Source organism: Periplaneta americana, chromosome 4 (assembly GCF_040183065.1).
Source record: "Periplaneta americana isolate PAMFEO1 chromosome 4, P.americana_PAMFEO1_priV1, whole genome shotgun sequence".
In the NCBI taxonomy this organism is placed as follows: Eukaryota; Metazoa; Arthropoda; class Insecta; order Blattodea; family Blattidae; genus Periplaneta; species Periplaneta americana.
The window spans coordinates 25,179,563-25,191,744 of record NC_091120.1 but is presented as its reverse complement, the minus strand read 5'-3'; positions in this window follow the sequence as shown (position 1 = coordinate 25,191,744).

Below are 12,182 nucleotides of genomic sequence, written 5' to 3'. Positions count from 1 at the left end.
ATTTGAACCAGGACCCGATCGTTTCACGTCAGACATGTTAACCGTTACTCCACAACGCTGAACATGACAATGGTGACAGGGGAGCTTGTCGGTACTAGATGGCTAGCTAATGTTGGTGTTTCTCGTATTCGTTATCGGATAAAGGTTCATTATTTTTTTACAAATAGACCTAAGTTACTATTAACCTACATTAGACGTGACTCCAAGAAGATTAAGTCCTTCCAAGTTGTCTCTTCTGCAATACAGCCGTTTGTGAGGTATCCCACGCAATCCAGTAACTCTACTCCAGGTCCCATAGTGTTCACTTCTTAAAGACGTTGCTTCGGATACTCTGTAAACCTCAGTCAGATGAACGTTGGCACCCGCACGTTGTGTCACAATAAACTCGCAGTCAAAAGGTATGTGTACTCCGGCTAAGGAGGAGAAGTCATTATCAGTTGCAGGATTTGGCAGAAGCAGCCATCGACTTCTGGAGAGTTTATTACTTTCTGAAGCCTGAAAATTGAAACAGGAAGATGCATGAAGCCTTTCAGAAAAGTAAAGATATTCATTCTCTGTTATTGAATATTGTGTAAGAATATGAATATCGTACACATACTTCTTTGTGATCGCCACGGAGACATAAGAAAATGTTTTTGTGGGCAGAGCTGACCCCTCTATTGACATTTCAATTTACATTATTATTGGTAACGTAAAAAGATGTTAAGCATATGTTACTAGAGATGAAAACTAAATAACAGTGAAGTCAGAGGTGAGCTGCCTGGAGAGAAATAAAGAATAGGTTGCGGCGCCAAATTGGTCTTCAAGGAACGACCACTCATAAATTGAGGGAAAGAAGACAGAGGACGGACACTGGAAAGTTTTCTTTTCTCAATCGTACTATCAGGAACTGGAATGCTTTACCTGCAGACTTACTAAAGGCTTTACCAATAACCAAAAATATATTTAAAACAGGCTTAAGGACTTTACTAATAGACAGTAATATATTATGCACACTATTTTGTGGTTTTACAAGTATAGTGAGTAAGCAGAGAAACATAGTGAATCTCCAGTGATTTATATTGGGTGTGCAGTGTGTTGTAGTGAAAGAGCAGTGCAACCATTTTATAATAAATTCTCGAACTGCTGGCCTCGTTCTGCTATGAATTATGTTTCTTTTTTCTTTTTTCTTTCTTTCTTTCTTTCTTTCTTTCTTTCTTTCTTTCTTTCTTTCTTTCTTTCTTTCTTTCTTTCTTTCTTTCTTTTTTTTAGAACTTCTGAAGCGTTAATAATATTATTGAACTATATATGAGGTGGCCGGATGAAAAGTAACGAAGATAGTATGTATTGTATCTCGAAAAATATTTATTATACTATTTATTATACGCACTTTCGACTTACATCATCGCACAAGAAATCTCTTGAAGTTATCCATACCCTATTAGTCGACCTGGTTGGCAAGTTGGTATAGCGCTGGCCTTCTATGCCCAAGGATGCGGGTTCGATCCCGGGCCAGGTCGATGGCATTTAAGTGTGCTTAAATGCGACAGGCTCATGTCAGTAGATTTACTGGCATGTAAAAGAACTCCTGCGGGACAAAATTCCGGCACATCCGGCGACGCTGATATAACCTCTGCAGTTGCGAGCGTCGTTAAATAAAAAACATAACATCCATACCCTATTAGCGCACGTGCGCCTGCTGGTGACCTTTGCCAAGCCCAGTATCAAAGTCGATATGACAGAAAAGTTCATGTGCGTCTTTGGTTAGTCTAGTCCAGCGGTGACCAAAACTCGAGCTGCAGTGATTACATGCGACAGACAGCCTATGAAGTAAGGAGACGGAGGAAAGGTACTTGGCATGAAAACTACAACCAGTGGTGGTTCCTGTACTAACATCTTGAACAATCCCGCGGATAAAAATCTCAAGCTTTGCTGTATCAGTAATGTCACTGCTGTCATCTAGAGTCAGTGAATAATATGAGATTTTTCTTGCTTCTTTTTCTAACCTTCCTCTTGAATAAATCCAGGAATTTTATAACTTAAATTCTTCTCTCGATACTTGGTCGAGAAATTCGTAGTTTTTCAAAATTAAAAATTTCTTATGGACAAGTTATTTAAGCTATTTTAATCATTACTCTTTTGAGAAATTCTGTTCTATTAAAAGGCTTTAGAGCACGAGATATTTCAAACCTTATTAAGTAGCTGACTTCCTTACATTTATTTATCTCATCTTTCTCTTCGTGGCTATGTCAATTCCTGGCGTTTAACAGTTCGTTGGCATATAATATTGAATCAGTTTTTCTACAATATTATTATTAAATGAATAACTAATAAATAGTTACCCTCATTTAAAGATTAAGACGATTAAAACTGAGATAAAACCTAATAATTTTATCGTTCTAGGGAGAAGATCTAAAAATATCAATATTCATGCACGTACAGAAGAATTATAGAAATACATACTTAGTGGTCAGTAAAAGGTAAAAGGTAAAGGTATCCCCGTAACATGCCATGGCATGGTGAGCCCCATGCTTTCCATGACCTCGGCACTAGAATGAGGTGGTGTGGTCGGCACCACGCTCTGGCCGCCTTTTACCCCCGGGAAAGACCCGGTACTCAATTTTATAGGAGGCTGAGTGAACCTCGGGGCCGTTCTGAAAGTTTGGCAACGAGAAAAAATCCTGTCACCACCTGGGATCGAACCCCAGACCTTCCAGTCCGTAGCCAGCTGCTCTACCAACTGAGCTAATAATAATAATAATAATAATAATAATAATAATAATACATTATTCAGCGTGGCAATTAATGTTTCTATATACTCCTAATTGAACCGTTGAGCAAAGTAAACATATTACATTTTGTCCGACAGAACAACAAAAAAGTTCTCCTCATTCTTTACGAAACTACCTCTTACTGCTTGTAGAGACAGAGTTTGTAGAGCGACATGATACCGCCACTGCTTGCCTTTAGTACGTGAATGAAAACACAGCAATGTACAGGAAATTCCTCGTACCCGTTTGTATGTCTGTGATTACACGATGTAATCACGACACCCGCTTTGGTCACCGCTGGCCTAGTCTCTTGCGTCTGTCTACAGTCATTTTGAAACGAAATATGGACGTGAACCTCCAACACGGAAAAGCATCCGTTGTGACACAACAAGCTGAGGATTACGGGAAGTTATTGTATTTTTTTTATATATTTGGTTATCTTTTATTCGGACATTCTATATTTCTCAATAACAGGTAGACCTTATATTCTGAAAGACATGATTAATATTTGTACAGCCTATTACTTGCGTTATTCATAGAGACTTGTAAAAATAATTCAAAGAAATATAGCCTATATATTGATAGTTTACAATAGCTTTTTTTTTTAGTTACTTCGTAAGACGTCTTACCTTTCGGAGGAATGATGTGGTTTTAAAATCGAAGGTCTGAATAACATTCAAAGAGCAGGATAAATCACCCCGATACAGGAGGTATTCCTGGAAATCCAAAGTTAACGCCATAATACCTCGCCTAGAAAGATGTCTGGTTAGACTTATTAATTGTTGTGTTGTCTCAAAATCTGAAACAAACACAATTTTATATATAAAAAAAAAGACAGCGGCCTAAAACACAATGTCCCTATACTTTTATTATAGGCCTAATGCTTTTTTACATCTAGTTTATTATTAGAAATTGTTATTTTTTATTTCTCGTTAATATTACTTGAGTGGATGTATCGTATATGTGTTTGCAGGAGAGAAATGATATATTTGACATTTCCATCACTTCCGAAGTCATGAATTTTAATGTTGCAGGAATAAATTTTTATTTTCTTTCATATCACAATATTTACAAAATTTTTAATTTCAAATTATTTAAAGAAATTCATTTTATTATCTGACAAAATTGAATTATCCGCAGAAATGCTTCATTTCACATCTACCAAAACCAGAAAAGAAAATTTGAAATAATATGCACTATGTATGTCAACATGATCTAGACCGTAAGCTACATATTTCTTTTCCGAATTGATGTCAGCTATTTTACAGAGTACGACATCTACAATTTTTATCTATAATATTCTTTATTTTCTCATAAACCATTTTCCATATGTCATCTACTACACGATTGTCTTGTATCAGCGTAATTACATTTTCTTATTCATTTATCACAACAATTGTTACAAATCACGTCACTCTTGTAAATTCTTTAAGACTGTACATTAGGATGCTTAATTAAACTGTAAATAATCAAGTTCCTATAGTCGTACGATAAGTACGTAAGAATGATGTCATTTTTAGTTAAAAATTGAAAAATAAAATCTGTACAATGCAATTAACAACACATTTTTAGCTTCAGAACACTAGCCAATTAAAGAAATGATACTTCTGAATAGTTCATTCTCTATTTATAATATTTTCTTACCCTTAAAACTAAAGAAAAAAAGGTATTTTACTAACAACTTCAAATTAATGTAACTTTGAAAATATTGAGATTAGGACAAACGTTTATATGATATTTTTTGTTCAGAATGTCTTCGGAAATAAGCTTCGTAAGTGACGATAAATCCTCGTGAATCACCCTGTATAGATCATGTTACATGTTTGATCAATGAATGAGCAGGCAGTAAAAGCAGCCATCGGATACATGGAAGCGTTCGAGCAGGCGGTGATTTTTCACTTCAGTAGTCTATTGTTCAGGAACCTACAGATGTTTGGCATCATATTTAAAATGAAGAAAATCACCAAAATTGGTCAAACTTAGTAGCACGTCACCTTAATTTAACAAGTTTTAACATGATTTACTTAGCCTATTTAAATTTACATAAACCTGACTTTAAATAAAGTTGAAGCGATTTCAACAGTGCCCTAACTTGAAATATCCTGTGTTTTAAGAAATGCAGCGTAATGAAAGTCTAGAACAGTGATGTCAAAGCGCATTTTTCTGACCTCGACGTCGTGCGCGGGCATTAAGCGCTAGGAGGAATAAGCAGCCTGTTGGATTAAGAAAAAGTGGTGCACAAACTTCAAACGGAACGTGAAATTTTATGTCGTTATTTTTATATGGCTTCTTTCTGTTTAATATTTTCTATATTGTCTGTAAAACAAAAGTATTAACACCTATTTCTTAGCCTAATATTGCAGTTGTGTTTTAAAGGTTAATAACATAATAAAGAGTAAAGAAGGAATAATCACACAAATTCTATAATAACTACAACTATACTGTACTAAGTGAATTAAACACATCATTGATAAAGAAAGTGTTATCCCAAAGAAAGACACTGAATATGACATGATGAGTTGAAATTGATATTGATGGTATCTTTAGCCTTATAAAAGTAATCAAAACAATATTATAGTACAAAGCAAGGTTGTCTAGGTATATGTTTTAACTGTAACTAATATTACATAATAAAACTCTTATCGCATTATGCTTTCAGGTGATATTGGTGCCCAACTTTCTGTTATCAGAATATTAAATTATCTCGAAATCTGCTGAAGCTATAGAGCTGATGTTTTACAAACACATAGGCACATATCTTTTGTTTGTGATGTTACAGTATTTGCTTTGTTAATTAATTTCCTTACAAACATTTTCCATGTGAATATTTTCAAACATTTTAATAGCCTACACTATCTTCAGTAATACGTATTTACGATATATTAGATTTACGAAAACATTGTTTTAATACCTATAAGGTTACTAAACAAACATATCTGAAAATTTTGCTTTTCTGTAAAAAAGTTGAGAAAATATTTCTTTTGAATAAAAAAGCAAACTTGTGAAAAATGAACATTAAAATTAAAATTTACATTCTTATAATGCACTTATACTTCTCAGACAAATCTTAAAATTAACATGGATACAGTTTTAATAAGTTCTCTTCCCTTTATCCATTGAATCAGTGCTGGCCATCCCTGTATATAGCTCGACCAAGCGGCATATACTACCTCTTTCGTCTATCTCTTTCCTTTCCGCTGTAAAGCGCTCAGGCTCTCCTGGGCTCTAAAGCGCGCGCTTGCTCCTATGGGCATCAGTTAACATCACTGGTCTAGAATGTAGTGTTTTATGTTTGAATTAAAATTATTTTGAGACATTTACCACTCTCTGGCCACGAGAAGAGTAGGGTTGAGCATCGGGAGCGATAGTGCTGCAGAAGATCGGCAACCAGCTGAAAGATTGCCTCATCAGGCTCGCTGCTGCAAAGACCTGGTAGCAGCGCTATGTAGAGCAGAAACATGGCAGTGGCTAGCTGATGTACGTACTGCTCGTCTTTTGGCACGCAGTTAATCTACTTGTTACGGCCATGTCTTTCGTTGTTTAGGTATCTCTGACAGAGGAATGATGGTTGAGCGTGTGTGTACACAGGTGCCCATTTTTATCAGTCCGTTGACTAAGAAAGAGTCCTGCATAATTCAATACAAAAAGTAGGGATTGCTGCAGTGGCGGAATGAACTTCTAAAGTGTATTCGAAGTTAGAGCAGAGAGCTGCAGAACAGCGCTTAGAACCGGTTTTTATTCGACAGATCGCAGAACAACCGGAGAGGTTGAGCATCCAACCGAAAATCCGACTTTCAAGCGGTTGCGCCTGATGTCTTGCTGCCATACTTGTTTTTTTTTTTTTTTTTTTTTTGAAAGATGGGACATGACAGAAGCGTTGCGATCGGAAAAACAACTGAATGTCACATAGCGTGGTAGGCTTGTTGCTATGGTAACAACGGTTGAGTTGCCAAACTTACAATTCCCATGTGGCGAGTGCTCTCTTGGCGACATTTATTGTGCACACAATGTTAGCATTGATACGTTTCGTTTTTGATTCTCTGTCGATTTTTGTATTGTTTTCTTACCTTCAATTGTCAATGAATGTTTTAACGTCAGCCATCTTAACGACAATTGCTAGCTTCCGTCAGCTGGCAGTGTGGTAGTCCATATTGGCAACATGGCACTGTAGTTCCAAGCTTGGCCGCTTAACTGTCATGTCCCATCTTTCAAAAAAACAAGTATAGGACAGAATACCAAGCGCACTTCACGATACAGGAACTCTGATGACGTTTCCTAACTACACAAATGGAGTAACAATTCCTAATTTAAAAATGTGTTGGCTTGAAATATGATTATAATTGATTGGATACTTTGGTACATTTACCTTCATAACTAATATATAAATCAACTAAAGGCTTGTTCACAATAAACCTGGAACGGAAACGACACGAGAACGGAAATATTGTTAGAATACATTTAAATACATGTATTTTAACAATATTTCTGTTCTCGTTCTCGTTGTCGTTTCCGTTCCCGGTTTATTGTGAACCAGCCTTAATGGACACCGGTAACAACAAAGGAAATAAGCGTAATATGTAGATGAAATCTGACATGCAAACAAATACAAGAATAAAATAAATTACAATTACTTACAAAATAGAAGAGCAAATAAGTACACACTATTGTAACGTTCATATTTTAAACTCAAATTGCACAGGCTAGCTCTGAAAGAGTAGTTGTTAATATAGCCTATGTCTTTTAATTATTCTAACAAGGAGAGGACACGCTCTGTATATCACCGAATTAAATAAGATTGTGTGAGATGAAAGTACAAGACGTACTGTTTAAAGTCATACCTGGTATGGGTGGCCAATGACTCCTCGTTTTGGAAATATTGGCTATTGTTTGTGACATACTTCCGTTAGGTACTCAATAGGGAAGCATTAGACTGTGTAACAGCGTAGCTCGTACGGTTGGATGCTGAATTGTCATCCAGGGAACCCCAGTTCGAATCCTAATGCCTTCTCATGTTTTAAAACTTTTTTTTTTTATTTTAGTAGATTATTTTACGACGCTTTATCAACAACTTAGGTTATTTAGCATCTGAATGAGATGAAGGTGATAATGCCGGTGAAATGAATCCGGGATCCAGCACCGAAAGTTACCCAGCATTTGCTCATATTGGGTTGAGGGAAAACACCGGAAAAAACCTCAACCAGGTAACTTGCCCCGACCGGGAATCGAACCCGGGCCACCTGGTTTCGCGGCCAGATGCGCTAACCGTTACTGCACAGGTGTGGACTTTAAAACTTATTATTTACTTACTTACTTACAAATGGCTTTTAAGGAACCCGAAGGTTCATTGCCGCCCTCACATAAGCCCGCCAGCGGTCCCTATCCTGTGCAAGATTAATCCAGTCTCTATCATCATACCCCACCTCCCTCAAATCCATTTTAATATTATCCTCCCATCTACGTCTCGGCCTCCCTAAAGGTCTTTTTCCCTCCGGTCTCCCAACTAACACTCTATATGCATTTCTTGATTCGCCCATACGTGTTACATGCCCTGCCCATCTCAAACGTCTGGATTTAATGTTCCTAATTATGTCAGGTGAAGAATACAATGCGTGCAGTTCTGTGTTGTGTAACTTTCTCCATTCTCCTGTAACTTCATCCCGCTTAGCCCCAAATATTTTCCTAAGCACCTTATTCTCAAACACCCTTAACCTATGTTCCTCTCTCAGAGTGAGAGTCCAAGTTTCACAACCATACAGAACAACCGGTAATATAACTGTTTTATAAATTCTAACTTTCAGATTTTTCGACAGCAGACTGGATGATAAGAGCTTCTCAACCGAATAATAACAGTCATTTCCCATATTTATTCTGCGTTTAATTTCCTCCCGAGTGTCATTTATATTTGTTACTGTTGCTCCAAGATATTTGAATTTTTCCACCTCTTCGAAGGATAAATCTCCAATTTTTATATTTCCATTTCGTACAATATTCTGGTCACGAGACATAATCATATACTTTGTCTTTTCGGGATTTACTTCCAAACCGATCGCTTATTATAAGGATACGTAACAAGCTGTTTTTTTACGGTGATGGGTTGTTAGCTCTTCGCCCAACCCCCAAGCTGGAGGACCACCCCTTATCGGCTGTCCACGACTGCTTATTCAATATGTTCGCAGCTACCCTCCATATCTGGAGGCCGTCTCCTCTATCCGCAAAAAACTTATTATTATTATTATTATTATTATTATTATTATTATTATTATTATTATTAGAAGCAAAAGGACAATTTGGCCCAAGAGTGCAATTTCAAGTAGATGAACTCACTTCTAAATTCGGAAATATATGTGTAACACGTTCTTCATCAGGAAAGCTGACATCTCAACTCCATAAGCAATACCTGGAGAAAGTAATAAATACATATGAGAAAGAGCAGCCATTTCTTCTAATTCTGTACTCGTGGGAAGGGCAGGTAAATCCTTCTTTGTATCATGAAATAATTACAAATGAAGAAAATGAAGTAACATGCAACCTTAGAGTGATTTCATCCAGATGTACTGGATTATGCCAGTCCTGTGATGTTTATTTTTTTTTTAGACAGGTGAAGATTTTTTTATCAAATATTTGCAAAATAGCTCTTTCGTTTTACAAACTGGACGACAAATTGCTTCAAGGGAGGATGCCCTCAAAATTCACTTCTTAATTCACTTTCAGTTGTCAGCTCCTATATTCAAAGCCATGTTGAAATATGCGTGGTTTGCATCAAAATTAATAAACGAACGAGAAGTGTTTGTGAATTTGAAAGATGTCTGTTTTGCAGCAGAAGTGCGGAAAAATGTGTGTGACTGTGGACAACCTTCTTTCATTTGCTGAGCATGGTGCAGGAAATATGTATGTTTTGTGTGTTTTTATGACATTTATCATAATGAATCATGTACAAAATGAAGTGGAATAGAAAAAGAAGAGACACCAGTGACCTGCCTACGTGAGCAATATTTCCTTGTTTATCCTTTACAATACAATGTTAGTTAATTAGTAATTTGTTTAAAACATGACGAAGCGTTCAATACATTGGGAAATATGATATATGTAAATAGATTACTGTGATCACACTATTAATCATTATTAAAAGAAAAAAAATATAGGACCAGTTAAGATTCGAACTCAGATTCCCTGAATAACAACTCAGCACCCAACCATATGAGCTACGCTTTTACACAGTCCAATGCTTCCCTATTAGACACCTAACGGAAGTATGTCACAAACAATAGCCAATATTTCCAAAACGAGGGTCATTGGCTACCCATACCAGGTATGACTTTAAACAGTACTTCTTGTACTTTCATCTTGCACAATCTTAATTCATTCGGTGATATACAGAGCGTGTCCTCTCCTTGTAAGTGGATGTATTATTATTTCACTAATAAATCATTTTTAAGGAGATGAAAAATTATTAACAAAAATTAAAAACTCAAGTTCTAATGATTGTAGCTTCATGATGCGTGCTGTTGCAACTGGATGGATGGATGAATGAATGGATGGATGAATGAATGAATGAATGAATGAATGAATGAATCAATCAATCAATCAATCAATCAATCAATCAATCAATCAATCAATCAATCAATCAATCAATAAATCAATGGGGAGAGAGGATGAAATATCAATTGAAAAGTACACGATGATAATCGCTTCCTTGCAACGATTATTGGAACTCCTGAATGGCTCAATATTCTCTATCTTTCATGGCCCAGAACCATCCACCCGAGACATTTGAACATTCGTTAAACCGAACATTGGACCACTGTACTTGTGCAAGAGCGCGGCAGTTCGACTACCCAATCATTCACAGAATAGGAGTGGTAAGCACAATAAGCCTCAGGCTGCAGTGCAGACCTTCGGGTCCCTCCTCCGTGCAAGAGAGAGATAAAAATATTCACTCTTTACAACTAATATGTTAGTATGAGATAATTTTAAAGAAATTTCATTAGTTAATATATAAAGTAGGGTATAGAAATATTCAATTAAATATGTTTATCGTATTAATAACTATTAATAATAATTTATCTAAATAAATTTAACTAGGAAATTTAAGGAGGACGACGACGATGAAGATGACGACGATGATGAAGATGACGATGATGATGACGACGACGATGATGATGATGACGATGACGACGAAGATGACGACGACGAAGATGATGATGACGATGACGACGATGAAGATGATGATGATGATGACGAAGATGAGAAGAGAAGAAGAAAGAGGAAGAGGAAGGGAAAGGGTTTATGTTTAAACTCTAACTGTAGCCATTCACAAGGCGGAAGCTTTCCTCGTAGCGTGATCAACTTGACGTAAGACCAACAACACTATACCAAGACAGAGAACAGACATCATCGGCCGAAGACAATCTCCTCTGAACTCTGGTCCGCCAGGTTAGTACACACATAACAATAAGCAGAATTGCTGAACGACAGTGTAATAACTGGTTACGCATTATTCATTGAATTTATTTATTTATTCATTAATTAATTTATTTATTTAATCACACATTAAAGATTCAAAATCAATTAGTGAGAGATCAATGACAGAAATACAGGGTGGAAGTGATATAACTGTACAGATTGAATTGTACAATAGAATACATTAAAATAAATAAAATACCTACTATGTGTTCTATAATTAGGTACATGTTTAATTAGAAAATTAGGCTAAGTTTCCTCATTTGTCAACAACGCATCGTCAGCCCACCTACGAATGCACACGCGAATTCAGGCTTGATTACCAGCATTCCGACAGTTAGTCACTATAGCAGGGTTTGATAAACTTTCTAAAATATGGGTTACAACCACTCAAAAAAAAAGTCCATATTTTGTCTTTCTTGTTTTTAACATAATATGAGAAGTACATTGCTGGTAACACCTTTCAAAATTTTGTTCAAGTCTCCTCGTCATAAAAATACATACAAACAAAAATCCTAATCATCACTTTTTACCATAAACATTAATGGGACCACCAAATACAAAACAAATTCTACGTCTGACATTTCCCACATCACTAAAGAGCATTCCACGTTAAGAAGCATTGATTTTATGGGCCTTGCCTAGTACATTGTACAGGGACATCATTTTATTTTTACTAACATTTTTAATATTAACCTGGCTATACCTTTAGAGAACCGGAAACACAGTTCCCTACCCCCTTCCACAACTGGAGTTCGATGATACTGGCGTAAAACACAAACAAATCACTTTACTAGGTATAGGAGGGAAGAAAAGTACTTCATCCATTCACGTAAACTAGAAAATATCGCGATTTTGAGTTCGATAATTTTCATTAGGTTTTTGTTTAATCAAAATACAGTACTGTATTAAGAATAAGTGTTTTTACTCACGAATGCGGGCGTATTCATTATGCAGTGTATATTATACTGT